Consider the following 14,008-nt stretch of genomic DNA (forward strand, 5'->3'; position numbering starts at 1 on the left):
TCGTATCCACTATGACAATGAAGCTAATACGCATGGGAAAGCTATAGATTTAATTCAAGGTTTATTAGTCAAGGTTAATTATGCACTTTTTTTCATATTTTCACTGTAGCTATCTACTTGCGTAACATTCCGGAGCACAACTTTTGGGGACAAAACGGATTTGATTCACCGCAGCACCCTCATTTGAATGACACCGTTAAGATTTACGATCGTCAAACCTGCTAGCAAAAGAATTCGTTGAAGGTTGAACAGGGGTGGCTACTTCACTAATGAAAATGCCTAATGAACTGAAGCGGCTAAATTCTAATCAGAAAAAACTTAACCCCAAAAAAACACTGTTTTATTAGCTTTTACTGTGTCTTTACTTTGTCCACTTAGCCCCACATTCGTTCAACAACGAACCAATTTTTTAGTATCTGCTCTTCGGTTTTAGGAATTTTCCGAAAATTCAAATGGAAGCTAAATAACGGCTAGCCTCCCCAAAAATGACACTTTCTCATTTACTGAAACGACGGTATTGTCAATCGTGTACCCTTCATGCTTTTGCTTTTATGTCCACGGTCTGCCCCTTTTTGGTTTCCGAGGTACTAATAAAAATCAAATGGGGACTAAGTGAACGCTTATTATTTATTAATTAAACTTTTTTTTTATACTCAAAACCTATAAAATTTTGTGTACAAATTGGAGAAGGCAATTTTATTCACTGAACGCAAGTAGATTGTTTAAACAAGAATAATGAAATGAAGTTTAATTTTGGCGCAATATGTTTTACACAGAAGTTGTTTTTTGCAGTTCCCAAATGCCCAAAAGACCCAAACTTTTGGACGCTGTGTTTTATAGCAGTAGGCTCGTCTAGTGGCAGTTACCATTAGGTAATTTTACGATCCAAATTGGTGCTTGATTATTGCACGTTTGAAATTCAACAGCGTACAATAAAACGCTGATACCTTTTAAGCGAGTATAATTAATTTATTAGCACAATAGGCTATAAAATTTTGACAATTCCGTATGAATAAGTGAACGACCATATTATGAAATCGACGTTCCTTGTTTCTGATCAAGGGATTTTTCCATCGGTAGCCATCGACATAGGGAATAGGGGGTGGCACGCGCTCGCTCCCATTCTCGGTAAATCGGCCACTTAAAACTTAAAATTTGTTGAAAATGAGATAAGAGTATGGTGCGTTATGTCAACCCTTAGCCGGCTGCGCCTGATAAATAACAAACGTATAAGGGAGATGAAATGGCTAGAAGGCACGTTTTGCCAGAAGGATTAAAACCCTTTCTATCCTGAATATGAAGTTGGTGTCATATACACTACATTCATTACTCCCGTATAATTAATTACTTGAATACAAGCTTCATTAGTTTAAACTGAAGCCTTATACATTTTCGTAGGTATCTGCTAAAGCCTGCTGTAATCTTTAATGTTGTCAAAAATCGAAAGCTATCTGGCACTAAACTTCCCATTTATATCTCAATTTATATAAAAAATAATGGGAGCCGTAGTTACCTCAATAACCGCATAACTAATTAAAGTTGAAGGGAAGTTATAATTGCGAAAATTCCCTGTCTTTATCCGTTCTTGATTAACATTGTGCATAATATTCTGAGTTGGGATAATTTAATTTTTTAATTTCATGAAGCATGTGCGTGTGTTGTTAAAACGTAATATTTCTCATAAATTGATTGATAATATTGGACCGCAATCTCCGAAGGAAACCATTTTTCCGGAAAATCATGCTCGATACTGGAAGAAAACTCGTCGATGTCGATCGGAACTCAAAATCTGGAATTATTGCTACAAATCATTTTAAAAAATGGACCTCCATCATTTCAATCAGAATATCAACAGGTACAATATCAAAATGAATTTGACAGTATCTTGGATATGTTTTCGGTCGCGACCTTTACTGCTGATTTTGGGTTTGAGGTCGTATATCTGTCTAGTGATCAAAAATCTAGATTGTGCATTAAAATTTGAAAATATTCGCTCATTGAAGAGAATAATATTATCAATTGCCCTATATTTCCTTAATTAAAGGAGATGTTTTTTTTATAAAGATGGTTGAATAATCTGACGTTTTCAAAATAAGTATACAGGGCAGGTAAAAAAAGTTATCGGACCTAACCTCATTTTTTTAAATGCACATACTGTATATTTTAATCTAAAAAGACGGTCGAGAATAAAAATATAGTCTACTAGCGTTTTTGTCTTCAAATAACCTCTACTTTAATTCCCCAAAATATTGCTCATTCCTCCTGGGACGCCCTGTATAAAAATTGAACATGATCACTCCTATCTAGGTTAATTTGGGCTTGATGAAACAAATCCCACCATTTACAGATGAACAAATTTATTCGACATAAACCAATCAAATAAGCTGAAAGAAAAATAGGCGCTCAGGGTCAGCAAAACAAATGCCACCGATACAACAAATGAATTAAAGAAAATCTTAATTATGTACTTTAAAATGTTCATAATCCAAAATCTCCAGTCGTACTGCGATTTTAGACGCACTAATACACAACACCAGGTGAAAATGCTTCGAAACTCCACTCCTCAACTTTAATTATAGCAGAATCTCTATTTAGACGACACGGGGTTCGTTGTAATTAGTGATGTAAAATTTGGCCCATTGATGATAAAAAACTCCTACTACTTACTTCTTCATAAACTTCAAATCAACTTACAACATTCACTATTATTACGATGACTTACATCTCTTTAAACACTCGTTAACTTTCTTCCACAAAACTTTACAATTAAACAAAACTGACCGTCTTTTCAAAATAATTTAATAATTTTAATAACGGTAAAACTGTCTACGTCCACGATTAACGTCCATTTGTAAAGCTAAGGAAAAATAATACTATTTTTGCAGTTAGCAACACAACTTCCCCACTTATTAAGATCTTGATCACTTTAAATAAGTTCACCTCAGTGAATGATATCGACTTTTTTCACGATACCCTAAATGCCTGCCTAAATGCAATAATAAATTAAATTAGATCTTAAGTCCTCATGTTTGTTCAGAGCCCCAGTGCCATGTAATTGGAATTTTCATCCTGTATGGTGTCTGGTTATTAAACGTCTTCCTTGCCTATTTTAAAAGAATTTCTTATCCACTTCCAACTGCGTTTTCGAATAAAATTAAACACCCGTTTTCTTTTCGTCAAAAAAAACATCCGCGATAACACTTTGATATTGATATGAATACGAGAAGAGAAAGACTATGCGGATCGCACAATAGATTTGAATAAACACAATAATTAATTCATTGACAATAACAAAAATATTTCGACACACATGAAAAGAAAATTCCTGAAAGAAAGAAAGCAGAGATACAGCCTGTTTTGGCGTATTACCCCTGCACGCAAGCGGTTGATCATTAAAAATTTAAAAAGTCTTAAAATTACTAAGTTCTTCTTTTTAAATAATCCAAATAATCTGGTCGTACAGGTTTCTGATAAACAGGCGCACTTAACTCAAGACAAACGCTTAACTCAAACAAAGCGTAAAGAGACGTACACTCTTTTCCAACCGTCGCGAACAAGCCGCTTTTTTCGTTGTCTCCAGTACTGAACGAAATACCGCTTCCATGATAAAATAAGTAAATCTCCTTCTTCCAGTTTTTATCGAGGTTTTTATAGATAAAACGCCAATTATAATTAGTTGAACACCCTGCATCTTCCGTTAATTAAACCTTGTGTGATAACGAAAACTCTTATCGCAAACGGCAAGATGTGCCTACATTTTAACACACAATTTCACGTTTTGCGATTAAATAAACTGCTTCAGACCAATATAGACAACGAGCTACAAACACAAATGGACGGGCAGTCCAAAATGTATTCAGTTAGTTCCTGGACTATTGTCTACGTATTACTGAAAACAGAATTGAAAAATTCAAAACCGTTCGCGAGTTATCATGTACACGGATGGACGGACAGAAAGTTCGAAATCATGAACTAGCTGGGTCACTCTTTAATAAACCAATTCCGTCCTTATTCGTACACAATACAACCTCCCCCCCACCATTTTCCGATTGACTGTTCAAAATTGAAATATTTCGCATATACGGAGTGTCCCGTCATTGTTTTTGTGTTTAAACCGAAATAACGTCTACATTACGTTGTTTACACAAGAGCAGAACTAAATCATGTCGCTTTTGATATAGGCATTAGGACTTAGCGCTTGGATTTCACGATTACATAGTCACTAACGCACAGTGACGTAATCGTTCTATTTGCGCCTCCTCCAGGGAATTTAGCGTTACCAATTTATTCCGTCCGCCCGTCTTTCAGCATGCCTGTTCGCTTGGTTTTGAACTACTTTCAAGGGAATGGTTTCCTAGTCCTTGCTGTTTTTGAAAGTAAAATGGATGCATAACTTTTACATACGACATCCAACTGGTTTCAGATTTTGCATACGCATGCCTTTAGTGGTAGCAAGTGAAATTTTTAAACATTTGGGGGGGGGGGGGGGCAACACACATTCTACCCTTCATGGTATTCTCATGAAAACTCTTACCGAAATTAATAGCTTTGTACAAACTACAACTTTCCTACTCCAGGGGTAGAAAATAATTTTATTTAATTAAAATCTAATAAAGGTCTCATTTCTCTGTTTTCTACCAACCATCGCTCTTCGTTCTGACTCATTTTCAAAAGAGGGGGAGGGGGGGCTAGTTTTATCTTTCATGGTACTCTAATGAAAGGTCTCAATGAGAGGAATTAATTTCTAGAGTCCTCCTCTTCAACCCCTCATCGTTATCGGATATAAATAATTCCTTATATTTCAAGAACAGATTGTCGGATGTAGGTACTCAGAAAGGGCGATTGGGACGTCTGGAAGAAATCTATCTATTGGTGATGCCAACACTTTAAGAGCGAATATCTCGAAAAGGGTTTGTCGGAGGAGAGTACTCGCAAAGCCAAAATTAACACGAAATTGAATACGTTGTCTTTTAATACTCGCCTCATTTGAATAAAACATCTTATGATCGCACACTCATTTCGCTAAAAAAAAGTTGGTCGGATATTATTCAGCGTAAGGAAAGTCACTTAATTGCATCCTGTAATTAATATAATTACTTTTAGGATTAGGCTAATGTAACAGACTAACTGGAGTGTCGCAAATGGTACTTAATTGGATAATAAATAAATAAATACGTAATGGTTGTTAGCAATACAGATTCCTAAGAAAATTTTGCGATTTCGTCCGGGTGCGCGAGGATTCCCAAATATTTTGGGCCGCGTACACATCACATCAGTTGCGTCCCGTACAGAAATAGACATATTTAATCTACAATTATACCGGAAATTACGTAAACATTTTTGTTTACTGTAAAAAGGTTTCAAAACGATATTTAAGTGAAATAGTTTCCTCTAATGGCATCCAAATCAAAAGTTATTATTCATAGTGTCATTAGTACCATAAAATAACGTATACGAAGAGAACTTTTTTGACACTTTACCCGGCCATCGAACCAGACGCGGATGCGTTAATGAAAGGCCGCGATGCGCTTTAAACAACGGGTTAAATAAAATACGTGGGCACGTGCTTTAATGAATCGAAGACGATTTTCTCCCTCCATTGTTGCATTTCGACGACTTTTGACTTAATTGCGCCCCAGATCTACCTGGAGATTTTTATTCTGCCATGGAGTTAAATTTGAAATTTGCGCAACAGCATTTTGTTAATTAATGACGTTTAGGGGGTGCCATTACCGTAGTGGTGTTTCAATACCTGTCACTAATGCGATATTTGGGGAATGTGGATTATATAAGGTTGAAGGTTTATAGAAACAATTCCGCAGGTAGAATGGGCAGCTGTGGGCAATTTTACTTTCTCAATGCACTATTATTATCATTCAAGGAGATGGCCCTGAACTATTTTTGCTCCGTTTTGTCCTTTGTTAATTTCAGAAAAAAATTCATCCGAACCATTATCACAATTTTAATGGTATTGCAAGATCACTGTTACGCCACTGCAATTATAACCCCCTGCTTCGCATGCAGGGTTGACCAATTCTTTTCCCTCGAGTTGACGAGGAAAAAAACGAAATTTCTGAGGAAATAAGGGAAACAAGTAAAAGATCATTTATAATACAGAGTGGCCCAACGAGAAGTATACAGAGGGCTTTTAGGGTATTAAATTTAGAAATTTCGAAAAATCCTCGAACACGTCAATTTTGTATTCGAGGGGCACAACTTTTGGAATACAAATCACGAACCCAAGTCTTCACCCCTCTACGTAGGGAGCTTAACCCCTAAAATTTTAAATGGAATCCTATGGCACATTATTTGAAAGCCAATTTAATCGTGATTACTAATCTGCTTTGCTTTTTTAATTCTATTGATTCGTTTCGGAGATATTCGCATTTGAAATGGTTTTTTCCCCTGATTTAAGTCCATTAGATTACTCCTTGTGGGGATATTTAAAGAATAAAGTTTATGCTACTCCGTCCGGAACATTACAAGGGTTGCGAGCACGTATAACCATACTGTAAGAATAGAATACACTATGGTATAACTCAACAATTTCGAGAGATTACCCCTGAAATCTTGCAACATGTACGGCAGCGTTTTGAAGCAAATCTTTATTATTGCATGGAAGCAGGCGGAAGGCAATTCGAGCATTTATTGAAATAAATGTTCTGTGTTTAAAGTTATTTGTTATTTTTTGCACAATTTAAACCTTTTTTAATACAAGGTGACTTAGATCGCATTTGTTTTGGTTTTTTAAGAAAAAACCATATCAAATGCGAATATCTCCGAAACGAATCAATAGAATTTAAAAAGCGAAGCAGATTAGTATTCACGATTAAATTGGCTTTCAAATAATGTGCCATTTGCCTTAGGATTCCATTTAAAATTTTAGGGGTTAAGCTCCCTACGTAGAGGGGTGAAGACTTGGGTTCGTGATTTGTATTCCAAAAGTTGTCCCCCTCGAATACAAAATTAACGTGTTCGAAGATTTTTCGAAATTCCTAAATTTAATGCCGTAAAAGCCCTCTGTATACTTCTCGTTGGGCCACTCTGTATAGTGTATAGCCACTTGGGACCCTCCCACCATTTTCCATCAGCTAAAATTTTAGGTGAACAGCCTCTTGATGGAAGATCTGCTGGATTCATATCACTAGGAACGCGAAACCAATTTTCAGGACAGGAAAAACGTCTAATTTCATCAACTCTATTCCAGATAACGGGTTTCCAATGGTCTTCTCGTTTTATCCACGATAGTACTGTTGAAGAATCTGGTCAATAACACAAATACACAGAGTTCAAATGCTGTTGTGCTTGAGTCAGGAATTGCACTTCATTCTTCATGTTTCCTTTTATCCTTAAAACTCATCGCTAAAAGAGTCCTGTCACGGTCGCCACTTGTTCGAAAGAATGCTTCTATTTCTTATTTATTTATTTAGGATGCCTCTTGGAGCCGATGGATGTACCAAATTAATTACATTTGACCACCTATTAAAAATGTGTAACAAACTACCTTTTTTATTATCTCAAAATTTCTATATCTATTCCAAAAACCAGCATTTCCAACACAACTCATTCGAACTGATTTTAATTATTACATGTTTACATATTTGCTCCAAAAAAGGGTAAGCAAGTACGCGAGTTGCTTTGATCGATAGTAACAATTAGTTTGAATATGATGGAGGCTCATAACTTTTTAATGAAAGGGCGCAATACATTTATAATTAAAGTATCAATTTGGAGACTGTATTTGAAGTAAAGGTCGCAACGCACGAGAAACAATATAATTAGAGCATTTAATTAGCACCTAATTAATCACCATATGAGTTATTGTTCTGCTAAAATTGCTCGGTTAGCTGCAGGGACATTGGTGCAGAACTGATTTGTGGTCGGGGAAACGTATAAAATTGAAGGTCTCTAACCCGAAATTCTTATTTGGACGGATGCGTCGTCTCTGGCACGAATTCAATCGGTCATCGAAACGCTTTACTTTTTTTGTTTTGCTTTAATAACCACATTTATATTTAAATAGCATTGATAAATTCAGGAATCGGGATTACATGTTTAAAAAGCCAATGTCGCGGTGCTAAATTTATCAGCTAGACAGACGGGAAACCTTCAAAGTGTAATCCGTCACTACTGCAAATTTGAATCGGCGGGAATATACAGTGTAAATCGGCAAAAAATCGGCCCATAAATTTTCGACTCGTTACAAAGCGGGATAATGTGATCGTTTTGTATTTGTCGAAAGTTTTTGATTAATGTAATGGCTTAGGTCCAATTTCTTGTTGAATGCTGTATATAATTTAAGGGTACGCAGGATGTCGGGGTTCGATATCCTGGAGTTGCTATATTGAGCGGGCAACGCGCCCTCTCTCGCGATACTCCCGAAATAAGTTAGGGGCATGCAGCACGAAATTAAACTGAAGCTCAATAAGATGCAAATTTATTTTGCACATATTTTATGAGTCATGCAAGAGCGCTAGGTTCGATGCCTTCCTCGTAGGGAGAGTTCTCTAACAAATTGTCACAAATGCGATTAAAATAGACGCAAAATGCACGTGTAGAACGTAAAAACCGCTGCATAAAACACATGTCACGTGCATTTTGTGCTTCTCTGAAATTAAATTTAGTTTCAATGTCTTTTTCATTTTTAGCATACTCGAGTGCATCGTAGAAAAATCTCAGCGCGTGTATAAATCGTTAAATTTCAACGTCAGCTTTCTAAACGGCCTAAAGTAAAAATGCAAATATAACCCATTTATGCGGGGGTTATAGAAACGGAGTGCCGCAAGGTTGATGCCTTAGACCTTTACTATTTCAAATTACTAGGTACTGTCTTTGTATCATTGTTATGCAAATAATACCTTTTCCAACCCGAGTTAAACAATTGCATCAATCTGCGAAAACCACTTCGATTGCGCACATAAATTCAATGAGCGAAAGCAGAAATTTCCCATGCTCTTCAAGCTACTTTGTAATGTTCTTCCAAAATTAATATCGGTAGTTTCTCATTTGTAGATATAGACGGTTAAATTATCAAAATTACATAAGCTGTCGTACGATCTAATAATAGCGTGATATTCCATATAAACAATCTTAACACCCTGTATGCAGATATAAATAGTTCTTTCGTTGGGACACTCTGTATATATTCTTGTGTAAACAACGGCTTGTAGACGTTATAAACACCGAAAATAATGACGGGGCATCCTATATATGACAATATTTCAATTTAGTAAGTGTAAATCTGGGGACGGATAAGCACTTAGTTTATTGTATTTGAATTTGTTATCTCAGTGTCTATTTTTCCTTTTAGAATTGTTTGTAATTGCGTATTATTTTCTTGTTTAATTTTGTAAATTGTTTATTTAGCGTTGTGTATTTAATTGTAACACGTGAAATTGCGTATTAAAATGTAGGTACATCTGGTCGTTTGCAATAAGGAGTTTTTATCGGACGAAATTTAATAAACGTACGTGTTCTTATCGCTGCTACAAGACACAAGATGTTTCGGAGAATTGCGCATTATTTCCGCGTAATTTGGATTATTGAAAAAAAAACTGTAAGCAATTTAAGATTTGTATTATTTTTAATTATCGACCGCCTGCGTGCGAAGTCCAAATAAGCTTTGTAATCTTTTCTTTCTTTCATCAATATTGTTCTAATTGTTGCATGTGTTTCAGAATAAATTTTTGTTATTATCAATCAATTATTTATGTTATGCATGAAAACACTTCGAACACGGAGTGTCCAAAGAGGACACCCACAAACTTCAAATGCGAATAACTCAAAAAGGGAGTGTCGGAAGAGGGTGTACTCACAAACGAAAAATGATAGAAGTCGACAGGACGTATCCGTCGGTGAGGTAAAAAAACATCATGTGTAAGTATCACAAAAACGGAGTGCCCGAAGAGGATACTTGCAAAAGAAAAATGATAGATATCCACAATAGACATCCGTCGGTAAGGTCAAAGCTTCAAGTGTGAATATCTCGAAAACGGAGCGTCGGAAGATGGTACTGTGATGTTACATATCTGATAATTTTGAATTTGATCCGGTCCCGCTTTTATGCATTTCATTAAAATGTGAAAGACGCAAGTTACGCCACTGGATATTTCTTGGCGCGAATATTAATAATTCAAATTATTCGAAGACGAAGGCTCGCAAGTGGATGAGCGTGACGGGTTTTCAGTCGAGCAAGAGAGGGAAAGCTGCTGGAGGAGTAATTTGCCGATCGCTTTTGGTGGGTATGTTTACATTCCTTTGAAATTACATAGGGTATAGCGTAATTGTTTCATTATATTAGCTGTCGATTTATTAGGTCTTTGCTAATATAAATTTGAGTTTGCAGGGGCTTTTGTTTAAGATTCCGCAATGTTTTTAAGTAAGATCAATTCAGTTAGTATTATTATACTCAGGAATAGATTTGTTTATTTGCTGGAGATGACACTTACGAAATACTTTCTCATGTACATTACAGATTATATCGCAATTGTTTTGATTCTTGGCGAATTTTGAGCTTAACCATCATTATCATGAAGATTTTGGTACGTAGTTACGAGTGTTATGGAACTTTCCACATGTATTTTATATTTTAACAGCCCGCGTGAAGGCGACTGCAAAATTCAAATTCCTCTTTTGCATAAGTGTCAAATGTGATTATATTTCATGACTCCCAAATATTTATGTTATTTGAATACTCTAAACCATGAACGTAGGTATATTCTTTGCCCGTGAGATCCTGGTGTAGGGTTCCGTTAAGTAACAGCCCTAGTAACTACATTCGTTTAGGTGAAAAATGCAAATTCGAAAAGAAGTTAGAATGTAAGTGAATACATTTACTGGAAGGCTCTTTTCCTTTCTTGTAATCAGTGAAGACCCTAGAGCTACTCTCGGTTGACAGATGGCAACTTTTATTTATGTTTGTTTAATCGATTCTCTGAGCGACACAACACAACGTAGTTCCTCTCACTAGACTGGACGATCATCTGCCATGGGGTTTCAGTTAGTTTTGGTCGAGGTTTTGGTGGAAGTTTTGATTTTTGTTTTCGAATTGCACAGTCGCTTCTCAGCTGGACATCGGTTATTACAGTACTTGCAAATGATACATGTTTAATACTAAGGTGTTGAGGTTGTCTCGTAGATAAACCCAATGAATTGTGAGCACAGCAAAGTATGCTTTAGGTCGATCTTTTTTAAATCATTTGAAATGATTAACCCATCGCCAATTATTACCCACCTTCGACGCTCCATTCGCCGCTTTTGAAAAGAGCTATTACTTTTCTGGAGTGATATTCGCATTTAAAGTTAAGATCTACGAATATGACATATTGTCCTTACCGACGAACATCTATTCGAAATCTATAACTTTGCAGATGTACAGCTACTTACAATTAATTATTAATGAATTTATAATAGTCTTCCATACACATTTATGTAAATTTATCACGTACGAGCGCGAACCACTAATAATCACTTCGGCATCGATGTTGGAACTGTAGACACACTTCAATTTGATTATACAGCAAACGGAAAGTTTCTAGAAAAATTCACGGAACGTTCTTGAAGAGTCTAGAAGGCGTATCATATTTCAAGGAAAGAATGCGTCGCAACAGCAATTGTTCGCTGATAATGATAGCCTAGTAAATCTTAATACCCCTCCAAATGAGTCAATCAGAGTTTCCTAAAATAAGGGATCAATTTTTACGAAGGTGACCCTCTATCTCCCACAAATAATAAAACATGACATGGGTCAATATCTATGGAACTGCAGTAGTTCGCACATCCTGTATAATTTATGATCAATCTGCAATTATATGTGATTTATACCCAGCGAGTCACATTTGCAACTAAAATATCAATCAGCTGAACTACATAATAAAGTAGATGTCCTTCCCCAGGCTAATAGGTCCCGTGCATTCATTATGTGCACAAACATACAAGCTCGAAATACCGGAACTCCTCCGAAATGTACGACTTCTTTATTAGGTCACGAGTAAATTTCCCTCGTGTATATAAAGAGACAAAATATAAGTATCCGCCTGTCTCATTTCGTACGTGAATCTATCGAATTGTTGGATGATGCTGTGCAAAAAGATTCGTTCGACAACTGCAATTACAGCGTAGATAATAATTTGTACGAAATTCATTCACCGAAAACGTTCGTGTCTTATGCATATTTTCATCGAAGAATTCTATTATCCTTCGTTAAGTTGATCGACCCGCAGAACGCCAATACAATAACAACAAGGTTTAAAGATCCTTCGGAATGCCTTTTTTGTAGTTTATGGCGTTTTAAGTCTGCTTTTAAGATTGGGTAATAATAATCCACATGCAAAGCGAGCGCGAGCGCTGGGTGAACGTTCGATTAAAAGGTTGCACAAACTATCCAAAAGTTGAGGATTTGAAGCAGACAGAACCTATAAAGGAGTATGGTGCTATTGATCCTCGCGGCACGCACGCCACTGCCTAGCAGGGCAACTCGAAAGGGTCTTTGTCTGTTCAAGGCGACCGTCTAGACCAGTTCGGCTACCGATCATCATTTACCCTACATCATCAGTGCATCGTACCCACCAACCTTGTCCGCCCCTGATGGAAAACAATTCACTTTCAATTATTTACGTACCCTTCATTTTTTTTTAATAAAATGCGCGTCTAAATTAGAGCAATTTTGCATACCAATAAATTCCGCCGAATAATTAATTGCGATTCGAAAGGGCACCTATCGGAAACATCACGTAAACCAAACAAATGTGAATTTGTTTGCGATGACCCGTCCAATTAGTATCGGTTACGTGATTTGAACGCAAGATTCACTAAAAGTTGATTATTTTCGAAGGCGTCTCTAATTAAGACACTCTCACTTTACTTATTAACTTGAGCCACATATGTCTCTTACTAAACCTTTTGTTGATTAGTCGCGTGTAACGAGGTGAAGGCTTCGATCCGTGAACGTTCATTTGTTAATTTTATCTCAATATCAGAAAATCTTCTTGGTAGTAGGCATGTGCAAAGGGAATGGAACTTTTTGAACTTTTTTGTATTTTCCATTTTTTAATCTTTAATTCTTCTCAATTTTAATTTTTTTAATTTGCCAGTACCTATTTTTAAACCTTTTTTGACAGAAACATCTCCAATTCCTCTTGTCGAAATAATGTAAGTGCCAATGTACCAAACAGTAAATTGTGCAGTTTCCTTTTTTCCACGTCGTATAAGAGATGCATAGCGTTAGAACTCTCAAACCATAAAAAGTGATTCGGAAGCACGGTTTTCTTGCGTTCGTCAAAATCCCAAAAAATTAAAGGTTTCATTTTATTGGATACTTTGGTTCATTAAAGCACGTACAAATTCAAGAAAAAGAAAGGAAGTGTGCGTCTGATGTAGGTTGTAAGGCTCAATAGAAAATAATTTTTATTTTGCGGCGCAGATCAGCGCGCTACCACTACTTTATAAACAGTGTGTTCAAGATAAAAATGAACAGCATGAGGAAATCGGAAACCATAAGAGATACATGGTGGGGTAAATTAGGAAAAAGTTGCGTAGTAAAATGATCCGGAAATATATTCACTTAAAAAGCGTGAAATTATAACACCCTGTAGATCGACAACGTAGCGTTAACGGACTGACGGACGGTGTTTGTATAAACTCGCCAAAGAATTAATCACTCACCTAGTCATATTTAGGAACACCTTGTATATTTGTATATATAAATTTTATTGATTTTTTAAGGGATGACATTTCCATATTAATAGCAATGTGAATATTTGATATGATTGCCGCCTAATCACTCGTGATAGGATTTATCCTCGGATTTATCCAATCATTTGCATGTTATTAATTACCGTATCATTTACAAGAAATATTCCAAATCTATTGCTGGGTGGTTGTCGCTAGCTTCACACGGATATTTTCAAATAAATGGTAACAGAAGCTCAACTGGGATTATAGGGGAGTGTTCGCCACCTCATTCTGAATCTCTTCGAGGATTCAGTTTTTTCGACTAAAATCGAGAAAG

The 14,008-nt window shown here is 36.2% G+C and overlaps 1 protein-coding gene across 8 annotated transcripts in view; it reads right to left on the reverse strand.

The window, feature by feature from the left end:
- LOC116177299 (serine/threonine-protein kinase NLK) overlaps positions 1–14,008 on the reverse strand; it is an 87,291-nt gene that overhangs the window by 38,484 nt on the left and 34,799 nt on the right. The gene's annotated exons all lie outside the window — the stretch shown is intronic.

Source organism: Photinus pyralis, unplaced genomic scaffold (assembly GCF_008802855.1).
Source record: "Photinus pyralis isolate 1611_PpyrPB1 unplaced genomic scaffold, Ppyr1.3 Ppyr1.4_LG7, whole genome shotgun sequence".
NCBI lineage: Eukaryota > Metazoa > Arthropoda > Insecta > Coleoptera > Lampyridae > Photinus > Photinus pyralis.